Below are 7,382 nucleotides of genomic sequence, written 5' to 3'. Positions count from 1 at the left end.
TTTCCTGCTTCATTTCTTTTCCTGCGGGACAGAGATAGATGCCGGGGTACGATAAGCAACAGATGAGTCATAGATATAAAAAAGAACCCAAATTATTTATGTAGTCACTGAATTATTGTGCCTGAACTCTCCCTACTGCACACAGTGCCGAATCCTCACATAAGAACCGGGCGCATAACTGGAACATTCACGCAAATCTCCCATTGATATTAATACACGATTTACGCGAAAGTTCAACTTACACGGACAGATCTCAAGTTGGCAAACGGCTAAATCAACGCTATATAGAGCTTTAACACAATGCTAGAGCTATAACACATTTCTATAGAGCTACAGTGAGCTCCAAAAGTATTGGGACAGTGACAGCACTTTGCACATAGTCACCCCATCTTAGTGGACCAAAAGTATTGGGACAAATTAACTTATGTGTATTAAAGTAGTCAAAAGTTTAGTAGTTGGTCCCATGTTCCTAGCACACAATGATTACATCAAGCTTGTGACGCTATAAACTTGTTGGATGCGTTTGTTTGTTTCAGATTATTTTGTGCCCAATAGAAATTAACGGTAAATAAACACAACACAAACAGCAAATGCACCCAACAAGTTTGTAGAATCACAAGCTTGATGTAATCCTTGTGTACTAGGAATATGGGACCAAATACTAAACTTTTGACCACTCTAATACACATATGGGGCAGCAGGTACCCTAGTGGTTAGAGCGTTGGGCCAGTAACCGAAAGGTTGCTACATCGAATCCCCGAGCTGACAAGGTAAAAATGTTGTTCTACCCCTGAACAAGACAGTTAACCCACTGTTCCTAGGCCGTCATAGTAAATAAGAATTTGTTCTTAACTGACTTACCTAGTTAAATAAAGGTTGAAAAAAAAAAAATCTAAGTGAATTTGTCCCAATAATTTTTGGTCCCCTACAATTGGGGGACTATGTACAAAAAGTGCTGTAATTTCTAAACAGTTCACCCGACATGATAGAAATACTATCAAATTAAAGCTGACAGTCTGCACTTTATCCTCATCATCATTGTGTCATATCATCCAAAGTGCAGGAGTACAGAGCCAAAACAACAACAAATTGTCACTGTCCCAGTAAACGGTGAGTGTCGGGAGGGGAAAGGGGACCTTGAGCTATCTCCAGCTGCCTGCGGGTGCCTCCCAGGGCTGAGAACAGGTCCAGTTTGATCCGCGTCTTGGCACTCAGGTTGTACTTCAGATACTGAGCCTTCTCCTGCAGGGTCGACAGGGCAGAGAGCAGCACGTCCTGCTCCTCATGCTCCACACATCGATACTTCCCCCAGGGACTGGGATGAGAGCAGGGAGAGAGACACTCGAAATAGACCCAGGGCCACACAGCCTGGCAGGCACCCAAATGGATTTTGCTACGTTTCACCGTTGTTTTGAAGTGGAATGATGGTGAAACGTAATGAATTCAGTGTGGATTCCAGGCTAATACAGGAGCATGGACTAGCTGTGTGGTGTTCAGTAGGCACTAAACAGGAGAAAAATGGTTTGGAACTGAGTGAAACAGTGGTTCTACCTGGAGTTTTCCAATAAAAATGTTTTTTTTTTTCTATTTTAAAACGTGTGCCCTACTGGTGGTGCAGTCATTCTGAGGTACTCCCCAAACATGCATTTTTTTGTTTTATAGTTATACTGCTTTTTGTGTGCTGAAGAATTGTAACGCCCTGATTAGAAACACAATTTCCCCAGTTAGAGAACCAATGCACCACAAAACAATGTTTTATGAAAGACTTGGCTTCTGCCTCTGCAATGTCTGCATGCTTCATGGAGTATGTCACCACAAGAAAACAATATCACAGATGACAAAGTATAAAATATATGTAAAATGAATACAATTAGCATACTATATCGATGAATGCAATGACAAAGTACCCACATTACAGTACGTTGAGTTCAGGCCAACACACAAAACAAACGAATGAGCCAAAAGTCCTCGAATCACTGGACCAAACAATTTCCTGCTATTTAAATCCACAAACACAATTAATTACACACATAATAGTCACACGCAACAAACCACACGTCTACAAAATGACATATCCAAAACAAGACAACGGAGTATCACTTCAACAAAGAGCACCGTACCCAAGTGCAAGAAGTGAAAACTTACAAACTCGACATGTACATTTGAATGGAACCCACTCATGTGAAAGATTAGTATTTCTTTCTTTTTTTACCTCCACTTGATTCTCTAGAGCTATTTCACACCCTTCTTTCCCTTGACTCTCCAGCTGCAGTTGTTTGTCTCTAGATCTTTTGCTTTTTTCCTTAACATTAGGGTTTCAGAGTGTTCCTGTCTAGTGTGTTGGGAGATACAGAGAATAGTACAGGCTTGTTTTGAGCAGGTGGTCAGAGAGGTGCCACTTATTTGGGGGGGTTGGGAGAGGTAGTCCACACAGTAAGAAACATGACACATCATCAACAGCAAGGGGGCATCTTGAAATCCATCTCTATTTTTGTTGGCTTGAACCAAATATTTTTGTTCACTAATTATTTTGTTTTTTTTACTTAAATAACTGTTGCTACAGGCTGCAATGAAAAGCAAGTTAATAGTACAGCAAATAAAGAAAACAAGTGTTGCTGAAATTAGGCATGATCTGGAGTATATACTCATATTTCGATGTATATATTGTGAAATACTTTTGACCAGAGTCCTATGAGCCCTGAGCAAGAGTAGTGAACTACATAGGGAATAGGGTGCCATTTCAGATGCAGCCTCAATAGACTCTGAGGGTAAAGGTTGTTATGTAACATACAAGTCATACATTTTAATACAAAATGGCTGAAGGTGAGAAAGTGAGTGCCATACCTGTTTGATAAACTACTACATGCTAAGATGTAGTAGTTCTCTAGTTTGTGAGCCTGGAGTTCGGCCAGCTTTATCTCTATAAAGAGCCTGGCCTCTGTCTCTGCTTTGGTCTTCTTCTCCAGCACAGCTCTAGTCTGCTTGTCTTTCTGCCTGGCACAAGATCCTGAAACAGAATCCAACCAAAATGTTCTAGACCAGTAGTTCCCAAACTTTTTATAGTCCCGTACCCCTTCAAACATTCAACCTCCAGCTGCGTACCCCCTCTAGCATCAGGGTCAGTGCACTCTCAAATGTTGTTTTTTTGCCATCATTAAACATAAGAATGAGTGTGAGTTTGTCACAACCCGGCTTGTGGGAAGTGACAAAGAGCTCCTATAGGACCAGAGCACACATAATAATATAATAATAATCAATCATTTTGCTCTTTATTTAGCCATCTTACATATAAAACTTTATTTGTTCATCGAAAATTGTGAATAACTCACCACAGGTTAATGAGAAGGGTGTGCTTGAAAGGATGAACATAACTCTGCAATGTTGGGTTGTATTGGAGAGAGTCTGTCTTAAATCATTTTCCACACACAGTCTGTGCCTGTATTTCGTTTTCATGCTAGTGAGGGCAGAGAATCTGCTCTCACATAGGTACGTGGTTGCAAAGTGTCTTAACAGCGCAATTTGCCAAGGCAGGATACTCTGAGCGCAGCCCAATCCAGAAATATTGCAGTGGCTTCTGATTAAATAACATTTTCACAGAACCGCTTGTTGCAATTTCGATGAGGCTCTCTTGTTCAGATATCGGTAAGTGGACTGGAGGCAGGGCATGAAAGGGATAACGAATCCAGTTGTTTGTGTCATCCGTTTCGGGAAAGTACCTGCGTAATTGTGCACCCAACTCACTCAGGTGCTTCACTATATCATATTTGACATTGTCCGTAAGCTGGAATTAATTTGCACACAAAAATTCATACAATGATGGAAAGACCTGTGTGTTGTCCTTGTTAATGCAGAGAAGAGCTCCAACTTCTTAATCATAGCCTCAATTTTGTCCTGCACATTGAATATAGTTGCAGAGAGTCCGTGTAATCCTAGATTCAGATCATTCAGGCGAGGAAAAAACATCACCCAAATAGGCCAGTCGTGTGAGAATCTCCTCATCATACAAGCGGTCAGACAAGTGAAAATGATGGTCAGTAAAGAAAACTTTAAGCTCGTCTCTCAATAAGAAAAACGTGTCAATACTTTGCCCCTTGATAACCAGCGCACTTCTGTATGTTGTAAAAGCGTTACATGGTCGCTGCCCATATCATTGCATAGTGCAGAAAATACAAGAGAGTTCAGGGGCCTTGCTTTAACAAAGTTAACAATTTGCACTGTAGTCTCCAAAACGTCTTTCAAGCTGTCAGGCATTCCTTTGGCAGCAAGAGCCTCTCGGTGGATGCTGCAGTGTACCCAAGTGGGTACATCTTGACCACCAAAGTCCATTTGATGTCACAAAGCTGTCCAGTACTTTAAAAATATCCTCTCCTGTTGTCCTGGTTTCCAGTGGTTTGCAGAAGAGGACATCTTCCTTAATTTACCCCCCATAAACGTAACGGACAGATGATAGCAGGAGCTGTGCAAGGCCCACCACATCTGTTCTCATCCAGCTGTAACGCATAGAATTCACTGGCTTGAATGCGAAGCAATAAGTGTTTCAAAACATCTCCTGCCATGTCACTGATGTGTCGTGAAACAGTGTTGTTTGATGAAGGCATTGTCTGTATCGTTTTTTGGGCCTTTTCCCCCAGCCATATACGCAGTAGCAGAAAGAATGAAGTCCTCCACAATAGTATGGGGCTTGCTTGTCCTAGCCACTCAGTAGCTCACCATATAAGACGCTTCTAGCCCCTTCTTATTAATGGTATCTGTTGCTTTTATACATGTCTTACTACTCGAAAGTCGTCTTAATTCTCACTCAAAAAACTATTGTGGCTTATTTTTCAAATTGGCATGTTTTGTTTCTAAATGTCTGCGCAAGAGTGAAGGTTTCACCGAGTTGTGAGATAGTAGTTTTGCTCATATAACACACTGGCTGAGGAAAGGCACTACTCCCAATATAAGTGAACCCCAAATCAATGAGGTTCTCATCATATTAGTGCCTCTTCGATGGTCCAACGTACCTGTCTGTTCTTCGGTGCTTTCCCGGGTAAGGGGGCAGTAGCCCTTCGGCTGCATCAGATTCACAACTGTCAGTGTCGATGCTAGCTGGGCTAACAACAAATGTAGAATTACTGATGCTAGCATTAGATGTGATGGTGGAAGCAGAACAACTTGTGTCATCGACAGGTGCAGGTCTGCTGGTAGTAGCAGTACTACCAGTAGAGCTGGTATGTGTCTCTATGGACGCGGGCCTTACTATTTTAACCATTTATACATTTTTGAGCAAACGGAATGAGCAGCAGCTACGTTTGGCTACATATGGGACCGTTAGTGGAATTCCCACGAGAGAGTAATGGTTAATGTGATTGGATGTTAATTATTTGACTAGGCTACCTGTATTTGATGTTGTGTTGTTATTTCGCTGAACACGAGATGGTTTAATTTTATTTTTGGCAGTGAAACGAGGCTACTCAGGCGAGAAAAAAACATCACCCAAATGTATAACCCCGGTGGAAAATATAAATGGACTGTTTGAAAATGTGAAGAACTATATATATATATATATATATATATATATATATATATATTAGTTCTTTTTTTGTTCTTGAAAAAAAAATGTGAATCACTGTCACATAAGGAGAGGACCAAAACGCAGAACAAACACTTATACAAAACACAACGACGAATAACAGGCCGGTAAGGCACAAAGCTATACACAGCACAATCTCCCACAAACTAGCAGGTGAAAACAGGCGACCTAAGTATGACTCTCAATCAGCAACAACAATGTACAGCTGTTCTTGATTGAGAGCCACACCAGGCCAACACAGAAATACACAATATAGAAACCCTAGAATACAAAACAAGAACAAAAACCAAAAACCCCGGAACACATAAATCCAACACCCCTCTACATACACACACACACACCCCGAACCACATAAAACAAATACCCCCTGCCACGTCCTGACCAAACTACAATAACCAATCACCCCTTATACTGGTCAGGACGTGACAGGGGGTATTTGTTTTATATGGTTCGGGGTGTGTGTGTATATGTAGAGGGGTGTTGGATTTATGTGTTCCGGGGTTTTTGGTTTATGTTCTTGTTTTGTATTCTAGGGTTTCTATATTGTGTATTTCTGTGTTGGCCTGGTGTGGCTCTCAACATCACGAAAATGATGTGCACGCATTGATGTGGCCGGAAGCAGTGCTAGTTTGTGATTCTGAACAGTCAGATAGCTAGCAACAATGACAAGTGGGGAATAATAGGTGGATCGTTTAAGATAGTTTTATCTTGTTCTTGATACCATGTCCTGTTGTGAGGCATTTTGACTGATTTCATGTGATTGCTAATATGGCTCAAATTCACTAGCTAGCAAACCAACAACAGTAGCAATGTATTTGAGAGACAAGTGCTCATTGTGCAAATGTATTTATGTTTTCAATAAACATTTGCAGACAAAATATAGTTTACATGTTGTCAACAATCTAAGCCAACCCTGTCTGTTTTGCCCCATAGTTGCAAAAGCGTCAGTTTTGTTGCTAAACAACCAACCTATTGGATTCAAAGTGAGATGTAATATTTCTCTGCTTCCTGCATGCATAGGGATATTAAAGTGGAGCATAAACTAATTATATCCTCTTTTGGCACTATCTGCGTCCCAAATAACACCATGTTCCATATGTAGTGCACAAATTTTGACCAGGGCCAGTAGGGTTTGTGAATTCGGGCCCTGGGGTTCTCCATTTACCTATATCTAAAGGGTCTAACCTAAAACCAACTGCCTTACCCATTCAATCAACCCAACAAAGTACTACTATCGATCGGGAATCATCTCATAACAGTTAGTGTAAAAGAGTGCGGAAGTGAATAAGTAGTAGGCACAACCTTCCCTGTACTTACTGCAGTTGCCGTCTGTGATGCTCTTGGGGTAAAGCTGCAGGCCCGGAAGTAGGGACAATTGCAGGAGGTGCATCTGGAAGTCGTTCTCGCTCTGCACGGATTTCTGCGTGCGCAGCTTGAAGATGCTGGTGAAGTAGCAGGTGGCATCGAACCCCAGATAGACAATAGGGTAGCCAATGCTGAGGGGGTGAACGAGAGAGAGGGGAGGGGCAGAGGAAGAGAGAGATATAGGAAGGGAGATAGGAGGAGAGAGATATAGGAAGGGGGAGAGGAGGAGAGAGATATAGGAAGGGAGATAGAGAGGGGGGGGTGAGCGGAGAGAGAGAATCAAGTGTGAGAGATGTGGGCTAAATATTCACAATGCATGTGCATGATTCCCTAGTCTCCAATCAATCAAACAAACGTGTAATACAGCATCTCTTTAGCAGTTTCCCATTTAAACGATTATTGTTATAAATAACGACCTACATTTATTTCAAAATGCTTTGTGAGT

Source organism: Salmo salar, chromosome 06 (genome assembly GCF_965601325.2).
Source record: "Salmo salar chromosome 06, fSalSal1, whole genome shotgun sequence".
Lineage (NCBI taxonomy): Eukaryota > Metazoa > Chordata > Actinopteri > Salmoniformes > Salmonidae > Salmo > Salmo salar.
Note: the sequence above shows the minus strand (reverse complement) of the source record.